Here is an 8098-nt window from a genome sequence, read left to right on the forward strand (position 1 = left end):
GCATTCAATTCTCTTGGATATTGAAAAGTGTGGCATGTATTTTTAAAATTTTTTTGAGACAGGGTCTTTTTTGTAGCTCATGGTGGCCTACAATCAATGCCCCTGCCTCAGTTTCCTGAGCATTACAAGTGTGCAGCAATGGGGTTTTTGAAAGCAAAAGCACATTGAGAAAAAAGTTCCTATGTATCTCGTTGTGTCCTTTCCTCTGAGAACTGAGGCCTGACTGGCAGACACAGCTTCCTGTGGCAAAAAAGAGTATGTGTCTGATCGTTCTCCTGTGCGCTGAGCTTGCAGACTCCCTGTCTCCGTGCTGGCTCACACCGGGGCTGTCGACGGCATCCAGCAAATGGGAGATTCGCTCCTGTTGTTAACTTTCAAGACTTCCACAGATGCACATTTTTCTCTTTTATTGCGCATGTCTAACCATTGAAATGACCCTGAACAATGAGTAAACTGCAATAAAGCATCAACATTTGACGTCCAGAAAAAGAAAAATAAAGGGGGAAGAAGTAACAGTGGGGGAGAGAGGTTACTGGCCAACCTGCCTGTAATGAAATGCCAAGACTGGTTCATAGATCTCCTCCTCCACCCCACTGTTTAAACTTTATTATTACCTGAGGTAGCACTGTGACACCAGAAGACTGTAAACAACTGCAATGTCTGTCTGAGAGAGATGGTTAAACAGCAGCCCTCCGTATCCCAGGGTCCTAGACAGCTGTGACAAAGAATGATGAGCCTTCCTGATGAGGAGGAGCCAGCAGACAGCTACAGCCAAGGTCAAATAGTGGGTCGAGTGGTTCGTACAGCAGCCTGTGTGGGAAGGTAAATAAGGGCGTGTGTGTATTTGCACATCTGCATGTCTCATACATCCTTATGCTTGTTTGTATTCTTCCAATGAGACCCAGGAAAGACATAAGGAGCCAGTATTAGTGGCTACATATGGAGGGGACTTCACAGCAGCACTTCATACATGCACTTATTTTGAGTCACGTGACTATATCTCTTATTGAAAATAAAAATGAAAAGGACTTCTGTTTCCTCGACAGTCTCACTGTAGGTGATTCTTGACATATAAATTAGGTTGATTTGTGGACAACAAACAGCTGCATGATTTCTTACAAGGAGACCAAGTCTGCTAGAAGCTAAGCTGAATTTATCGTTTGATCAAGAAATCAAGTTTCCAATTTCCACTCTGCAGGTGCCCCAGGAGGGATGGAGGTGGGTTATGGGGCTCAAGTCTCATTTGGCCACTGGCTCTCCAAGTCTTTGATGAAAAGGGTTGTTTGGTGCAGGGCAGGGAGTGGGGAGTTGGTAGAGGAGGAAACTGAAGGCAGGAGGGGCTAGGATTGGTTTTACTTGGGTTCCATCTTTTCTGCAGATTGCTCTGGTAGAAGGGCATTGCTTAGTGTAGTAGCTTGTATGGGGTGAGGGACCTGTGGGGAAAGTGGAACCATGTCACCAGACAGAACAACTGGTCTTTGAATCTGCTTCTGACTCAGTTCCTGTACTGGAGCATGTGACCACAACACCCCACTAAGAGGACCATAACAACTGGTCATGTAGCTTGGAACCCAGAGTTCTCTATGCTAATGAGATAACTATATAGGTCACCTCAGAGGGTTTAGCCAATAAGCGTCCCTTCCTGGACATTCCTTCCTGCAAAAAAATAATCTCTGGTCTACCCTGAGTCAGTTTTTTTTTTTAAAGATTTATTTATTTATTATATGTAAGTAAGTACACTGTAGCTGTCTTCAGACACTCCAGAAGAGGGAGTCAGATCTTGTTATGGATGGTTATGAGCCACCATGTGGTTGCTGGGACTTGAACTTGGGACCTTCGGAAGAGCAGTCGGGTGCTCTTACCCACTGAGCCATCTCACCAGCCCCCCTGAATCAGTTGTATGCATCCATATTTCTACCATGAATTAACAGTTTGAACAAGCAAGGACTGTGTTGTTCCTCAAGGACCGCTGTGGGGGGAAGCCTTCGTTACTGAGCAGCACCGCACAAGTCTCCTGCAGAAGGAGCTCCTGACACACCCCCTGCCTGCGCTCATCAAGGGCCCACAGGCCCCCTCGAGCTTTCCAGCAGCATCTGGGCACTGGGGAGTTTGGGAACCACAGCCTCAGCCCCAGACTGTGCCGTTTCTCACCGGGAGGAACATGGGCTTCATTCGGCCTTCCCTGAGCAGGTGTTGGCATGCCATGAGCCTGGCACCTTGATGGCAATGAGGAAGGGATGTAGCAAAGAAGCCCTGTGTTTCCTCTCCCCAGGCGGTGGCATCCTAGCACCCCAGTGCTGAGGCAGGAAGCAGACCCAGAAGGACCCAGAACTGGAATAAACTCAATATCAACAACAGCTCAACAATCAGCAGGTCAACAAGCACAAAATGGATTCACATTGAGTATATGCCCATATCTTTGAGGTTACAGCCTTCACTGCTACTGCTGCAGAGAGTCCCTAGGCAGAATGGATGCCAGCAAAGATGTCTCTCCACTAGGGCTTCCCTGAAGAAGCACAAGGTAGCACCTAGACTCTTGACTATCCAAGAACCAACACTAGCTAGGGTACACTCTGAAAGAAAAATGGCTGCCAAATATCAGAGAGGCTTTGATGTGCTAAATGAACAAATCCCAGACCCAGAAATACATTATCTCCTTAAGCACATCTAAAAGAAGAGGCAATGGTCAAATGGGAATGAATAGATGAGAAGAGACATGGCTGCCAAAGATGAACAAAGTAAAACCCAGTAATCCAGCATCACACAAAACATACCTACCAGGGCTGTGGATGCAGACGACTTCATAGCATAATAAAGCCCTAGGAGGGATCCCCACTGTATGTACAGTGCATGTTTGTACAGTACATGTGTGTGTGTGTACATGTGTGTGCATGCGTGCGTGTGTGTGTGTGCGTGTGTGTGCATGCGTGCATGTGTGTGTGTGTGCGTGTTGTGCATGCGTGCATGTGTGTGTGTGTGTGTGTGTGTGTGTGTGTACATGCACATGCTTGTGGAGGTCAGAGGTTGACTTGGTGGCAGGATTCGGACCTCTCGACCAGTCCTCATTGGTTGTCAGAGACGCCAGTTTCGTGTAGCATTACAGCAAGCAAGACAGCACTGGTTAACTGTAGTCTTGGGGAAGTGTTAAGGGAGAATGCAGAATTCCTAGGGCTTAATGACTCAAAGTGGCACATGGTGATATTTTCATGATACAATTAAAGCTACACTAAGAGGGAGATTCATAAGTGTAATTTGAAACAGGCAAGAGAGATAATAAGTGGACTTGGCTTTCAATTCAAATAACTAGGAAAGAAAAAAAAACTTCAGGAAGTTTGGAAAAGTCATGATAAGCACAGTCACGGAAGAGCGAAGTGAGTGGATTTTCAGAATCTAAAGCTAGATTTTGGCTGGTGGGTTGGAAGTAAGAATTTGTGTGTAACTTCCTCCATCTGCCCTGTGCCTTGCTGCAGGGAACATGGAGGTATGAAGACACTATGTCTTCAACTTGATGGTGAGGACAACATCCGAGAGTGGTGTTCTAGCCAGTAGCCTAATGGCTGCAGGGGTATCGAATCAACCCAAGTCTCCTACACTCAGACTTTTACATAGAAACAAAATAAATGCTGGTCATTTTTTGATAGTCTTGCCCAGGCTGGCTTCTAGTTTTTGACCCTTCTGCCTCAGCCTTCCAAATTCTGGGAATTCAGGTGTGCACTACCTTGCCTTGTTGAATTTATGTCTTCTTGGAGCCATAGCTATTTATGTCTCTTGTACATACAGCTGAATCTATATCATAAGTAATATAGGATCGAGGCAACACTGTCATGCTCGTTAGAATGACATGAGAATTTACATGGCAAACTGAAGAGAGCAGACAAGGCATTACAATTAAAAAGAGAATTAAAAGTTCAGCAAGATTGGGGGGTGAAAAGACCAATACTAGTGGTCCCCTTTAGTCTAGAAATAACTCATTATAAAATGTGCATGGAAATAAATTACCAGTTAAAATCATGAAAATATCCAGACCTGACAGATCTGTATGTTTTCTAGGAATTAACATAATAAAAAGTCTCAAGACCTTTATGAAGAAAAATTTGAAACCCACTGATAGGATATAAAATAAGATGTAAATAAATGAAGAGCAGTGGGTGGGAAGACACAATTATAACCCTGTTGAGGTTCACCTAATTAGTCTATAAATTCAATGCAACTCCAATTAAAAACCAGAGCCCGGTTTTAGGGGACTTAATAAAAGAATTCTACAAATTAGATAGATAGATGAACAAAGCTTTGTGAGTAACTAGACATTTTAGGGGAAATGAAGTTTGAGAAGGAGACTCATGCTACCAGGTAAGTCAGTTCTTCTTATTTTCAGCTTGGATGGTTTCTATTTATTTATTTGTCAGTTCTTTTTACTTTTTTCATTTGTAGATTTTTTTTCTTGGCATGTATGTGTGTGTGTGTGTGTGTGTGTGTGTGCGTGTGTGTGTGTGTGTGTAAATATGTGAGTGTGTGCATGTGTGTAAATATGTAGAACTTAGAGGTCAACAACGGCGTTTTCCTCAGTTGTCCCACTTGGAGCTCACTGATTTGACTAGGCTGGCTGGCTGGCTAGCAACTCTGGGGTCCCCCTCCCCAGAGCTGTACAGATGTAAAGTCCCTACATCCTTGGGTGCTGGGAGTGAAATTAAGGTTTTTATTCTTGCATAGTGAGTGCTTTATTGACTGAACCATTTACCCAACCAATGAAGCTCTCTTTTAATTAGCAGATTCTGTATAAGAGTCGAGTAGGTATTCTAGCGGAGAGCCACATTTACAACTGGCTTGGGTTGTGTGCTGGCTAATTTCATGGCAACTTGACACAGCCTAGAGTCATCTGGGAAAAGGGACCTCAATTCAAAACATGCCTCCAGAAGATTGGGCAAGCCTGTAGGACATTTTCTTAATGCAATTGATGTAGGAGGGCCCAGCCGCTGTGGATGGAACCATCATCCTTTTGCTGGTAGTCCTGTGTGCTATAAAAAGTAGGCAAGCCCAGAGAAGAAAGCCAGTAAGCAGCATTCCTTCATGGCCTCTGCATCAGCTCTGGCCTCCAGATTCTTGCCCTGTTTGAGCTCCTACCCTGACTGCTGTCAAAGATGACAGATGATATAAGGAAATGTAAGAGAAATGAACCCTTCTCTCCCCCAAATTACCATTGAGGTTATTTTGTGTTGGCCATTAGTTTTTCCTTTGTGAGCATGTGTCAGTTGGAGATAGATTCTGGGTTAGGGTTGGGGGCTTGTGCCTATGTCCCCTCTCAGTGCTGGGACCCCATCTGGGCTAGACCTGTGCAGCCCTGTGTGTACTGCCACAGTCCCTGTTAGCTCATTTGTGCATTTGTCTCGCTGTGTTTGGAAAGTCTTTTTTCCCCAGTGTTCTCCGTCCCCTCTAGCTCTCACAACCTTTCCATCTCCTCTTCAGCAAGGTTCTCTGAGTGCTGGGGGGGGGGGAGGGATAGTTGATGGAGACATCGCATTTAGGATTGAGTATTTCAAGGTCTTTCACTCCGTACACCGTCCCGTTGTGGGTCTCTGTATTAGTTCCCAAGAAGAAGCTTCTCTCAAGAGGGCTGAGTGAGACACTGATCTATGAACACAGCAGGAATCATTTTATTGCTATGCTTGTTTAGCAGAACAGTGGTATTTGGATTTTTCCTAGGTCCTTGGCCTATGTGTCAGGCATGAGTTTCTTCTCATCAAGTGGGCCTGAAATTCAATCAAATAGTGGTTGGTTACTCCCACAAATGCACCAACATATCTTTTTTAAAATCATTTTTCTTTTATTTTTATTAATTATTCCATTCATTTACATCTCAAATGATACCTCACTTCCTGGTTATGCCCTCCACCAACCCCCCGCCCCGTGCCATGATATCCCACTTCTCCGTTATCCCTCCGCCAACCCCTTCCCATCCCATATCTGCCCTTCTCCTCCCTTTTGCCTATATGAGAGTGCTCCCCACTCACCCACACTCTCCCACCCCACTGCTCCAGCATCCTTCTACTCTGGGGCATCAAACCTCCCTGGGACTGAGGGCCTCCCCTCCTGTTGCTATAGGGCAAGGCCATTCTCTGTTACATATGTATCTGGAGTCATGGATCCCTCCAGGTACACTCCTTGGTTGGTGGTCTAGTCTCTGGGAGGACTGGGTGGTCAGGCCAGCCTATGTTGTTCTTCCAATAGGGTTGCAATCCCTCTCCTCTCTTCCAGTCTTTCTGCCAGCTCCCCCACCAGGTTCCCTGAGTTCAGTCTGATGGTTGGCTACAAGCATCCTCATCTGCATTGGTCAGCTGCTGGCTGGACCTCCCCAGGAACTGCCATACCTAGTTCCTGTCCGCAAGCACCTCTTGACCGTGGCAACAGTGTTGGGTTTGATGCCTGTAGATGTGATGTATCCCCAGGTGGCCATTCTCTGGTTGGCCCTTCCTTCAGCCTTGGTTCTGTTTTTTTGTCCCTGTTCTTTCTTTGGGCAGGAACATTTCTGGGTTAAAAAAACTTTGAGATGGGTGGGTGACCCGATCCCTTGACCAGGGCCTGTGCCTATGTGCTGGAGGTGGTCTCCACAGGTTCTATCTCCCCCTTCTCTGCACATTATGAATAAAGTTAATCCTGTTGGGTCATGGGAGCCTCACATTTCTCTGGTGTCTGGGACTCTCCAGTGGCTACCCCGGTTCCGCATCCCCTCTGCTACCTCTTTTTATTTGATTTCTTGACCCTCTGTACCTCTCTCACGTCTTTTCCAGATTCTGATACTGCCACCATTATTTCCTCTTCCTTTCTCCCTCCCTTGTCCCCTTCTCTTTCCATCTCCCGCAATCATTCTGTTCTTCCCTCAATGCAGGACTGAAGTGTCCACCCCCTGGACTTCCTTCCTTCTATGCTCCATATGGTCTGTAGGTTGTATCATAGGCATTGTGAGCTTTTGGGTTAGTATCCACTTATTAGTGAGTACATAGCATGTATGTTCTTTTGTGTCTGGGTTACCTCACTCAGGATGATATTTTCTAGTTCCATCCATTTGTCTGAAAATTTCATGAAGTCACTGTTTTTAATCACTACATAGTACTCCATTGTGTACACGCACCATAATTTCTGTATCCATCCTTCTGAGAGACATCTGGGTTCTTTCCAGCTTCTGGCTATTATAAACAAGGCTGCTATGAACATAGTGGAGCATGTGTCCCTGTTATGTGATGGAGCATCTTTTGGGTATATGCCCAGGTGCAGGATAGCTGGGTCTTCAGGTAGAACTACTTCCAATTTTCTCAGAAACTGCCAGACTGATTTCCAAAGTGGTCTTCCTAGCTTGCAGTCTTACCAGCAATGGAGGAGTGTTCCTCTTTCTCCACATCCTCACCAGCATCTGTTGTTGCATGTGTTTTTGATCTTAGTCATTCTGACTGGTGTGAGGTGGAATCTCAGGGTCCTTTTGATTTGCATTTTCTTGATGACTAAGAATGTTGAACATTTCTTTAAGTGTTTCTCAGCCATTTGAGATTCCTCGGTTGAGAATTCTCTATTTAGCTCTGTACTCCACTTTTTAATAGGGTTATTTGGTTCTTTGGAGTCTGCCTTCCTGAGTTCTTTGTATATTTTGGATATTAGGCCTCTATCAGATGTAGGGTTGGTAAATATATTTTCCAAATCTGTGGGTTGCCGTTTTGTCCTTTGATGTTGTCTCTTGCTTTACAGAAGCTTTTTAATTTTATGAGGTCCCGTTGGTTGATTGTTGCTCTCAAAGCATAAGCCATTGGATTCTGTTCAGAAAGTTTTCCCCTGTGCCCAAGTATTCTAAGCTCTTCTCCACTTTCTCTTCTATTAGATTCAGTGTATCTAGTTTTATGTGGAGGTCCTTGATCCACTTGGATTTGAGCTTTGTGAAAGGAGATAGGTATAGGTCAATTTGCATTCTTCTACATGCAGACTGCCAGTTGAACCAGCACTATTTGTTAAAAATGCTGTCTTTTGGGCTGGTGAGATGGCTCAGTGGGTAAGAGCACCCGACTGCTCTTCCGAAGGTCCTGAGTTCAAATCCCAGCAACCACATGGTGGCTCA

Source organism: Mus pahari, chromosome 1, assembly GCF_900095145.1.
Source record: "Mus pahari chromosome 1, PAHARI_EIJ_v1.1, whole genome shotgun sequence".
NCBI classification, from domain to species: Eukaryota; Metazoa; Chordata; class Mammalia; order Rodentia; family Muridae; genus Mus; species Mus pahari.